Raw genomic sequence first — 12,107 nt, 5'->3', positions numbered from 1 at the left:
TAGGAGTTGGCAAACCGCTTTTAAAGCCAGAGCATCAGGAAAAAGTTTTGTCTTACATTGCTGACTCAGCCTCCAGCTCTATCGCCTCCTCTTCTTCAGTTGTAAAAAGTAAAAGCACTGAGTCGTCATTGGAGGCTCATGTTCATGAACCACACCTTTCCTTGTGTCCTTCACCCCAACCAAGATTGAAGGATGACGCAGGCCATACTACTGATTACTCCATGGAGCTGTTTTCACATACCATGCCTGGATTATCAAGTGAAATGGTGAATTACCCAGGCCAAGATGAATCTGACATGGAGTGCACTGATGCACAGCCGCTGATGGATGATTCTGCTGGTACATTCACTCAGAGCACTACATTGTCCTCGCAGTGTACAGAGCCAGATTCTGACCCTGATGAGACTCAGGTGCCCCTTCCCGCACACTATACCACCATACATGGTGACACAGAGGAAGGTGCACATGACATAGAAGAGGAGGTGATGGATGACCCAGTTGTTGACCCAGATTGGCATCCATTGGGGGAAGAGGGTGCTGCTTCCAATAGCTCAGATGAGGAGCATCCACAGCAGACATCGACATCGCAACAGCTGTTATCTGGCAGGCCCGGAGCACTCCAAAGACAGGTTCCAAACATCAAAAGAGTTGCTGGACAGCTTGTCCAGAGGGTCAAAAGATCACAGCGTGCTAGGCCGCAAAATGTCTGCCAAAGTAGGAAGAGTGCAGTGTGGCACTTTTTTGAACAAAATCCTCATGATCAGGCCAAGGTTATCTGTAAGAAGTGCGCAAAGACCTTTAGCCGAGGGAAAAATCTGAAAAATTTGAATACCAGTTGCATGCTTAGACATTTAACCAGCATGCACTTGCAAGCGTGGACACAACACCAAACCTCAAGTGACACATGTGCAACTGATCACACCGAAGGTAGTCAGCAACACTACATTGTTTCCCCCACTGTAAGCCCACCGGTTAGCACAGCAGCAAATGTTGAGGTGTCATTGCAAGACCACAGCAGTCAGGGAATCCCACTGTTATATCAACGAAAGACTGATTCTAGGCCATCAGAAAGAACACCAACTCCATCACCATCATCAACCCTCTCTCAGTCCGCCCTGTCCACCGCTACTTCCACCATATGCAGCTCTCAAGTCCAGCTCACCCTCCCAGACACTATGAGTAGGTCAAGAAAGTACTCAGTCTCTCATCCGCGTACACTGGGTTTGAACGCCCACATTGCCAAACTAATCTCGTTTGAGATGATGCCCTTTCGGTTGGTGGAAAGCACAGCTTTCCGCGAACTCATGGCCTATGCAGTACCACGCTATGACCTACCCAGTCGCCACTTCTTCTCTCGCAAAGCCATCCCAGCCCTCCACCATCATGTGAAAGACCGCATTGTCCATGCACTCAAGCAGTCAGTGAGCGGAAAGGTGCACCTCACAACTGATGCATGGTCCAGTCGGCATGGCCAGGGCCGTTACGTGTCCATCACTGCACACTGGGTTAATGTGGTGGATGCAGGGTCCACAGGGGACAGCGGTGGTGGGACAGTGCTGCCTAGCCCACGGTATAGGAAACAGTTGGCTGTAGGCGTTCGACCCTTCTCCTCCTCCTCCTCCAGAAGCGAAAGCTCGTCCACAGAGCGCAGTCGTACGAGCACTCCATCTGCAGCTGCCACTGTTGCACACGATGTGTCCCCCTATCGAGCAGCTAGTGGAAAGCGTCAGCAGGCTGTGTTGCAGATGATGTGTTTGGGCGACAGACACACCGCCGAGGTGCTGGCCGAGTACTTGAAGCGGCAAACTGAGTCATGGCTGGGCAGTGTACATCTTGAGGCAGGCAAGGTAGTTAGTGATAACGGCCGTAATTTTGTGGCAGCCATAGCCCTTTCAAAACTCAGCCACATACCTTGCTTGGCTCACACCTTGAACCTGGTGGTGCAGTGCTTCCTCAAAAATTATCCGGAGTTAACAGCCCTGCTCCAGAAGGTGCGAAGACTGTGCGCGCACATCCGCCGGTCGCCTGTACACTCCGTTCGTATGCAGAAGCTGCAGCGATTGCTCCACCTTCCCAACCACCGCCTCATTATCGACATTGCAACAAGGTGGAACTCCACCCTGCACATGGTGGAGCGGCTGTGCGAGCAGAGGCAGGCCATAATGCATTTGTGGGAGGATACACGGCCAGGCACTTTGAGAGCAGACATGGAGTTGACAGGCGTGCAGTGGTCGAAGCTGAAAGACCTTTGTAAAGTCCTTCAGTGTTTTGAGGAATGCACACGGCTGGTAAGCACAGACGACGCCATCCTAAGCATGAGCATCCCACTTATGCGTCTGCTCATGCAAACTTTGACGCACCTTAAGGAGCAGGCGTCTGCAGCCAATGTTGATGAGGAGGAAGAGGAGGAGGGAATCCTTGATGACATTCAGCCATTGTCTGCTCAGGGACCTCTCCTGGACGAGGTGGGGGAAGAAGAGGAGGAGGAGGAGGATGATGGGGATGATTACTTAGGGGAGGAGGATGCATCTCGTGGGGCAAGTGAAAATGTTGGCGTGGCAAGGTCTGGTACAGGGTTTGTGCGTGACTGGAGGGATGTGGATTTGCCAGAAAGTGCTCCTCCACCCAGCACTCGCAGTGCATCATTGACACCGGGAACATTGGCCCACATGTCAGATTATGCCTTGCGGATCCTAAAAAGGGACCCCCGCATTGCCAAAATGATGAACGATGATGACTACTGGTTGGCCAGCATCCTGGATCCACGCTATAAAGGCAAATTACAAAACATCATGCCACAGGAGAACCTTGACCTAATATTGGCTAATAAACAAGCAACTCTGGTAAATCGGTTGCTTGAGGCATTCCCAGCACACAGCAGCGGTGATGGTTCTCACACGAGCCGTACGGGCTGAGGGCAGCTTGGCAGAGGTGTTCGTGGTGCACACAGCAGAAGTGGCGTTGGAGACAGGGGTTTCATGACAATGTTGTGGACTGATTTTTCAAATACCGCTCACACAACTGGTAATACTGCATCGATGGAAAGTGACAGAAGACAGCAGTTGTCAACTATGGTTACAAACTACTTTTCCTCCCATATCGATGTTCTCCCACACAGGTCATTCCCCTTTGACTATTGGGCCGCTAAACTGGACACCTGGCCTGAATTGGCCCAATATGCCTTACAGGAGCTCGCTTGCCCAGCTGCAAGTGTGCTATCGGAAAGAGTCTTCAGTGCAGCTGGATCAATCCTGACAGAAAAAAGGACCCGTCTGTCAACCCAAAATGTGGATGATCTAACCTTCATTAAAATGAACCACGCATGGGTTTCCAAGGATTTTGTCCCACCTTCCCCTGATGACACATAGGGTGACAGAAAAATGGCTTGCTTTGGTCCACCTCTTCCTGGGACTTCACTTATTTCGCCTTTTGCATCAGCTGAATGTCCAACATCAACATATGCCACTTTCTAAAACTCCCTAACTGTGCTGCCTCCCCCCCCCATGGCCGGGGTCAACACCTAGCGCACGACACCGTGCGAGTGCCGTTGCCCTGGACAGGTGGGTAGGCCGACTCTTGGGCGCGGGCACTGGCACAGGGTCCCTCATAGTGCAATCAAGTGTCTCTGACGGTGGTGGTGCACACCCGCCGTCAGACACACCGCTGTACTATGAGGGGCCCAGTGCCAGTACTGACGCCCACGAGTGGGCCCCCTTGCTTGGGCAGGGCCCCAGCATTTGCAATCTTTACCTCTCCCTGCTCCTCCGCTGTGTAATCTGGGCCGTCAAATCCATACTGGGCCTAACACCGTCTGAGCCTGCCTCCTGAGACATATATTTTGAATGTGTACGCTATCCATACATGTTATCCGGGGAAACGGTAACCTTTCTAACCTTTGTGCAATCACGTGCAATCCATACTGGGCCTAACACCGTCTGAGCCTGCCTCATGCTGTATAGACATATATTTTGAATGTGTACGCTATCCATACATGTTATCCAGGGATCCGGTACCCTTTCTAACCTTTGTGCAATCACGTGCAATCCATACTGGGCCTAACACCGTCTGAGCCTGCCTCATGCTGTATAGACATATATTTTGAATGTGTACGCTATCCATACATGTTATCCAGGGATACGGTACCCTTTCTAACCTTTGTGCAATCACGTGCAATCCATACTGGGCCTAACACCATCTGAGCCTGCCTCCTGAGACATATATTTTGAATGTGTACGCTATCCATACATGTTATCCAGGGATACGGTACCCTTTCTAACCTTTGTGCAATCACGTGCAATCCATACTGTGCCTGACACCGTCTGAGCCTGCCTCATGCTGTATAGACATATATTTTGAATGTGTACGCTATCCATACATGTTATCCAGGGATACGGTACCCTTTCTAACCTTTGTGCAATCACGTGCAATCCATACTGTGCCTGACACCGTCTGAGCCTGCCTCATGCTGTATAGACATATATTTTGAATGTGTACGCTATCCATACATGTTATCCAGGGATACGGTACCCTTTCTAACCTTTGTGCAATCACGTGCAATCCATACTGGGCCTAACACCATCTGAGCCTGCCTCCTGAGACATATATTTTGAATGTGTACGCTATCCATACATGTTATCCAGGGATACGGTACCCTTTCTAACCTTTGTGCAATCACGTGCAATCCATACTGTGCCTGACACCGTCTGAGCCTGCCTCATGCTGTATAGACATATATTTTGAATGTGTACGCTATCCATACATGTTATCCAGGGATACGGTACCCTTTCTAACCTTTGTGCAATCACGTGCAATCCATACTGTGCCTGACACCGTCTGAGCCTGCCTCATGCTGTATAGACATATATTTTGAATGTGTACGCTATCCATACATGTTATCCAGGGATACGGTACCCTTTCTAACCTTTGTGCAATCACGTGCATTCCATACTGGGCCTAACACCGTCTGAGCCTGCCTCATGCTGTATAGACATATATTTTGAATGTGTACGCTATCCATACATGTTATCCAGGGATACGGTACCCTTTCTAACCTTTGTGCAATCACGTGCAATCCATACTGGGCCTAACACCGTCTGAGCCTGCCTCCTGAGACATATATTTTGAATGTGTACGCTATCCATACATGTTATCCAGGGATACGGTACCCTTTCTAACCTTTGTGCAATCACGTGCAATCCATACTGGGCGTGAGAACGGCTGGCGAGCTGTTAAGCAAGCTACAGCACCTGTCCAGACAAGTACAGGGATTCCCTAGCGAGGAGACTTATATGATTGTTTTCAATGTTGGGACAGCAATTTTTGGGGAGCACTATACTCTGGAGAATGATAGATGGGGCCCACCATACACTGGAGCATTCCAAAGGTGGACTTCAGACACTGGAGCAGCATTTACAGGGCCCATTATACACTAGAGCATTAGAAATGGGGCCCATTATGTTTGGAGCATTATTTGGGCCCATAAGACAGTGGAGCTTCATCCATGGGGACCAACATATACTGTAGCATTATGTGGAGCTCATCATATACTGTTTCAAACATTATATGGGACCAATGATTCTGTATGGAGAAATAGATGGGCCTCGTCATGAGATGTAAAAAGTGAGGTATTTTTCATTGTACTATACCGCTATTTATCTGCCGTATCGGAGCATGATGAGTTGTGGTATGTGTTAAAGGGGCGCTCTTTCGCCCAGGGCACATGAAAACCTGCAGCCAGCCCTCCCCCCCCACAACTTTAGCCAAATAACCCCCATTTTTCAGTGCGTAACTTGTATTATGAAGTTAATTAAGGTTGACAAGCTTAAGTAAGAAGAATTGATGCTTTTGGCATTCAAATGGGCACTGTAGGTGTGTTTCCTGTCCTCCTCTCACTGCCGACTTTTATTCCCCATTGACTTACATTGGGTTTCGTGTTTCGGGACGACCCCGACTTTTCCCTATAATCGGACGATCTTGCTCGACCCGACTTTTGGAAAAGTCGGGTTTCACGAAACGAAACGCGACCCTAAAAAACCAAAAGTCGCTCAACTCTAATGAACAGTTATGCCACAAGGGGCCCAAAATAGTCCCAACCAGTTTCCCAAAAAATATAAGCGAGTGTCTTTTGCCATTGTTGTCATTGTTGGCCTCCTTAAGTATCTGGCAGCACTGAACTGTCGGGTTTCGGCCTCAAGACTTCAGTTCTGCCTTGGTCAAGTGATATTCTTTGGTCACTGTCTTCTTCAGGGTGCCAGACACCTCGCAGAAGAAAGAAAAATAGCTGTCAGCTCCCTTCCTTTCCCGAAAGATGAAACTGAACTCCAGCGTTTTCTTGGACTATGCACTTATTGTTGTCAGTGGATACCGGATGCATCCCGCATTATGCAACCCCTTTACAACGCTTTGAAAGACGGTATAATGAACTATAAGGAAAGATGGCAGTGATGAGGATTACCTCCAATATGATTGTTCCCAACTTCTGATAGAAGAAACAGCTACTCCACCAAATGTCAGTGAGAATCCACTCCCAAATCCTGATCTGGTGTTATACACGGATGGTTCAAGATATGCTGATGAGTTTGGTAGATTCCACACGGGATACGCTGTTACCACAGAGGACACTGTAGTGCACGCAGCTGCGCTCCCGCCCTCACAGTCAGCACAAGAAGCAGAACTTCAGGCTCTGTCTACTGCATGTACTTTGGCCAAGAACAGACAGGCTAATATATACACGGACTCACGGTATGCATTTGGTATCGCACATGATTTTGGGGCTCTATGGGCTAATCGAGGGTTTATTACTAATGTCGGAACCCCAGTGAAAAATGCTGAAGCTGTTAAAACCCTCATGGACTCGATCAAATTACCTACTCAGGTGGCCATTATCAAAGATAAGGCGCACGGTCCTAGGAACAGTCCAAAGACTGTTGGCAACGTATTTGCGGATATGCAAGCAAAAGCCGCCTCTCTCTTACCCGTTGAACCAACCATACCAACTATGGTGACCACACACTCTCAGCGTAAACAGTTACAAGAAGCACTGACCCTACAAGAACCTGATGATCTACAACAGACTGAAGTTTTCTGTCGGACCCCGCAAGACCGCTTAATGACGATGCAGAGAATGTCTCCAAAGGAAGAGGTGAAGCAATGGAAGACTGATGGGACACAAATGGATAATGGTCTCTGAAAAAGGACCTACTCGTGTGTCTCCCTAAGCGGATGTACCCTGCTATTGCCATATGGTGGGCACATGGACCTATATATCAAGGAAAGAATTAGGTCCTCGCACTGGTGCAAAAATTCTACTGGGCCCCGGTTCTCCAGTTGGCCAGAAGCATTCCTTTTTACCAACATGACTGCAAAGACTACAGCGAAGAAACTGGTGATGGAAGTTATATGCAGATATGGGGTTCCAGAAGTTGTTGAAAGTGATCAAGGTCCGGCCTTTTCTTCTCTTGTGTACCAAGAAGTTCTGACAATGCTTGGATCCACTGTAGCCCTCCATACTCTGTACCACCCACAATCCAGTGGGGAAGTTGAGAGGTTGAATGGCACACTGAGGGGACAATTGACCAAAATGATGCAGGAGACTACGGCTCCATGGCCAGAGCTCCTACCCATTGTACTATACCACATTCGTACTACCCCTATTACAAAATATGGCCTGTCCCCATATGAGATATTGTTTGGTACCAGGCCCCCAGTTGTAAATTTCCAGCCTCAGCAGTTATCAGAAGAAACTGACCGTGCTGTTCAATATGTTATTCAGCTTAGTAAAAATCTTGCTAACACCCATGCTCTAGTTTCTTCTTCTCTTCCAGATTCAGCAGAAACCGACACCTGTTATAACCTGAAGCCTGGTGATTTGGTAGTCGTGAAAAGGCATGTCAGGAAGCACGGACTAGAACCCTTGTATGACGGTCCCTATCAAGTTCTCCTCATCACCCAACAAGCCAATAGCAAATGAAGGGGCATAATGTTTTGGTTTTTCACATTTTCCATATTATCATTGGTAGAAGTTAAAGTTAAAGTTAGAAGATATTCAAAGACTCAGAGATCAATACGATAAAGATAATGATCGTAATAAGGACAGTTGGTGGTCAGACACCTTCTCCTTTCTCAATCCAGCCAATTGGTTTAAGGGAATTGGGGGCTGGATAGCTGGGATCTTACAAAGCTTGTTACACATTGCTGCCTGTATTCTTGTTGTATATGTGATACTAAAACTTGTTCTTTGGTGTATTTCTGTATGTATTAGGAAATTCTACACTAAGCCAGCTAATGATGATACCAAAGGTGTCGTTGCCCCTGATCTTCTCTGCACGGATCTCAAAAGGCTACTTGATGAAGATGTTGAAGCCAAGCACATGCCTACCTACAAAAGATCCCCACCACCGTCATCAAAAATTGTTATTCGTGATTTGCAGTATACAGGGGGACGGGTGCGCCGCGACAGCCATGACTGATAACACGGCATCAGCCATGTGAAGACCAGTACCCCTCAAGCTGTTAGCTTGGGATAGCACCTCTGATGCTGCATATGTGTTAAAATTTTTTTTATCTAGGGGGGAATGTGAAGGGTTAATACTAAAATCAGAGCTGAAGTTTCGTTTTGTCCATTCTCTGAAGGTTTCGTTTCTCCGTTTTTGTTGATGTAAGATAAATTTTGTAATTAGGTAAAAGTTCAAACTGTCATGAAATCAGACTGTTCCCATCAGGTGCAAAGATAAGGGAGGCGGGGGTGTAAAACTCTGAAGAATATGCCACTATGCTACTTTCTATGAAGGACATATATGTAGTTTCCGGTTTTCTTGCAATATTATTGGCTTATAAAGTGAAATTATGCTATTGGTACTTGAGAACCTTGCATAATTAAGCAAAAGATTATAAAAGATGTCATAAAATAAAGAGGCTTAATGATCTGCCTCGATCCTCCCGTACAGAGACCCCCGTCTCTGTGTGGTCATTTGAGTTGCTAGCAACACTGGAATAATTTGGAAATCACTGGCTCAACCGTGAAGGGTTAATTTAGCCCTCCCTAAATAGCTACCCCGACAGCATCATAATCCTCACCATATTTCTGAGAATAGCCTTTTGCGACTAACCTTGCTTTAAATCTGTGAATATTGCCTTCAGATTCATGCTTGGTTTTAAAAACCCATTCACATTTGATTGCTTTCTTGCCTTGTGGTAGTATGGTGAGTTTCCAAGTTTGAAGTTGATAAAGTGACTTAATTTGCTCATTACAAATGGGTCACCCTCCCAGGGCTGTGGGGTACTCGGTACCGGGCTGGTCTCTCAGAGGGGGTTGTCACAGCAGCGGTGACCCGGTCCGTGGCTCTGGGCGCCCATGTAAAAGGGGTTGAGTTGGTAATAGGGTTTATAAGTGATTCATGACACCACCTGTGGTGTTCTGCAAGGGAGGTGTTAAGCCGATGCTGCAAGCAGATCCTCTGGGACAGATGGTGTAGTGCAGCAATGATGGTGTAGCCCTCAGGCAGGGCTGTTGGTCCCAGGGCAGTGTAGCGGAGTGGTTAGGAAGAGGGTGCAGTGTTTGGCACAGAGATTTAGCAGTGCTGAGGATGTTGCAGGAAGGAGGCAAGGACACAACAGGGTGCAGTTTCTTTACCTTTACTCGGCAAACGCAGTCGAGGGTCCTGATTACAGATGGCACAGGAGCAGGCTAGTCTGGAAGCAACTCAGGGATCTCTCTATCAGATGGGTTGTGTAGTCTCCTTCCTAGCGCTGGCTTGAGGTACATGCAGTACAGTGTTACACTGAAGTTCCTCCTTCTTATCTTTTCTTAGAACTACCTCATATGGCAGACAGCTGTAGCCCTCTATCTCTCTTGGCTCACCCGTTGCTGTGGTGCCTCCGAGTCTTAGTTGGGAATAGAGCATTTACAGCTTCCTATTCCTCTGGTTTCTGTTGCAGGACCTTCAGTATCCATACAACCGTGGAGACCAGGCTCCAGATCATGCGCTATCACTGGGAGGGAGCTCTCTTTCCTCAGCTCAACCTCCAGCTTCTCTCCACACGTCTACACTCATTGCCCTCCTCACTCAACTGACTAATTTCCCTTCCTGGCCCTCAGATCGTGCTCCTCCCCCAATCCTGGTTCAGAGCTCCCTCTGCTGGCCTGGAGTGGGAACTGTGTTGCATGACATGGTTAACTGCGAGGGAGACCCTTCATTGCCTCCAAGCCTGACATCACCCTCCCTGGAGGAAAGCAATGCCACTGTGGTGACCATACCCCTTGGGGCGCCACATTCCCCCTAGTCCAAGTCAATACTCTTGGACTGATAAAAGAAAAACATATAAACATGCAAACAATATGAAGGTTACAAGATTTAAGAAAAATGAAAAATTTACAAAAACCACATGCTCCAAAAATAGTCTTGTGATGATAAGTCCAAGCATCAATGTCCATGGTCCATTCAAGGGCAAATGGTTAACTATTTACAAGTTGGTTTTGACCACACACAGTCCTGTGGTCCAATGTCCATCAAAACATGAAACAAGAACTTCAAAAAGGCTTCTTACAGATTATCTGTAGGCACAAAGCTTGAGAACAGTTACATATATACGCACAATTTCAACATTCACATAAACTTGTGACGGACTCAGCTCCTGCTGAGCCCATTTTTTGAGTGGACCCTCTGGGTCGTGGCACCCACCCACCGAGGGCGAGCTGACCTTGTGAGAATCCACCCCCTATACAGGGAGTGTCAGGGGCAAGACCAAGGGGGTGAGCCACCACGACTGCTGGGACCAGACGGCCGGCTCAGGGGACACTAGACGAGTGTCTGACGACAAGGATGAGCAGGAAGCAAGATGAGACTAGACGTAGGTGCAAGGTATCTTCATTAGAATAACACAAGATCACATACAGAGAAAACAAGCAAAACGTGCAAGGTGCGCGCGTGGGCACGCCAAGGTCCATAACATGGTACGTGCCAGATGGCACGCCTAGGCACAGGTAATGGCATAATGGCATCGGACTCCGGACTGCTGGAAAACCGACAGGGTCCAGGGATCAGGCTGCGGACGTCAGCTCCGGACATCAGGCCGTAGTCATCTGGTTCCGGACCTCTGGCAACGGTCGGCAGGTTCCGGGCATCCAGCAGGCAAACCAGGGTTCAGGCAAGGAGGCACGACAGATATCCAAGCAGGGTGCGTGTTTAGGGAACACGCCAAGGTCCAAGGCTAGGTGCGTGTGTAGGGGACACGCCAGGGTCCAAGGCTAGGTGCGTGTGTAGGGGACACACCAGGGTTCAAGACTAGGTGCAAGGCAAGGTGCGTGTGTAGGGGACACGCCAGGGTTCAAAGCGAGGTGCGTGTGTAGGGGACACGCCAAGGTTCGCAAACGAGACAGGGTGCGTGTGTAGCCACGCCAAAGCATAGAATAAGACAGTGCGTGTAGAGACACGCCAAGGTACAAGGTATAAGACAGAGTGCGTGTAGAGACACGCCAAGGTACAAGACAGAGTGCGTGTAGAGACACGCCAAGGTACAAGACAGAGTGCGTGTAGAGACACGCCAAGGTACAAGACAGAGTGCGTGTAGAGACACGCCAAGGCACAAGACAGAGTGCGTGTAGAGACACGCCAAGGCACAAGACAGAGTGCGTGTAGAGACACGCCAGGGTTCAGAGCAGGGCTGCGTGCTAGGAGCTACGCAGGGACGCACACCTCACTGGCCAATGCACACGGCTGTAACGCCAGCACGAGGCACGACTAAGGCACAGGAGGGGGCAAAGGAACCTTCGTGCTAGGAGCCACGCCAGGTTCAGGGCAGGGTGCGTGCTAGGAGCCACGCCAGGGTTCAAGGCAGGGTGCGTGCTAGGAGCCACGCCAGGGTTCAAGGCAGGGTGCGTGCTAGGAGCCACGCCAGGGTTCAAGGCAGGGTGCGTGCTAGGAGCCACGCCAGGGCACAAGGAAGGGCTGCGTGCTAGGAGCCACGCAGGGGGCACGCCACACTGGCCAGTACACACGGCTGTACACAAACACGTGGCACTTACCACGGCACAGGAGACGGCCAAGGGGAACCTACGCCGGGGTTCAATGCAAGGACAAGGCAGGGAACAAGGCAAGGAATACAGGCAG

This window comes from Dendrobates tinctorius, unplaced genomic scaffold, assembly GCF_039654945.1.
Source record: "Dendrobates tinctorius isolate UK_male_01 unplaced genomic scaffold, ASM3965494v1 ptg000458l, whole genome shotgun sequence".
In the NCBI taxonomy this organism is placed as follows: domain Eukaryota; kingdom Metazoa; phylum Chordata; class Amphibia; order Anura; family Dendrobatidae; genus Dendrobates; species Dendrobates tinctorius.
The sequence above is the reverse complement of the archived record's forward strand: the minus strand, read 5'-3'. Positions refer to the sequence as shown.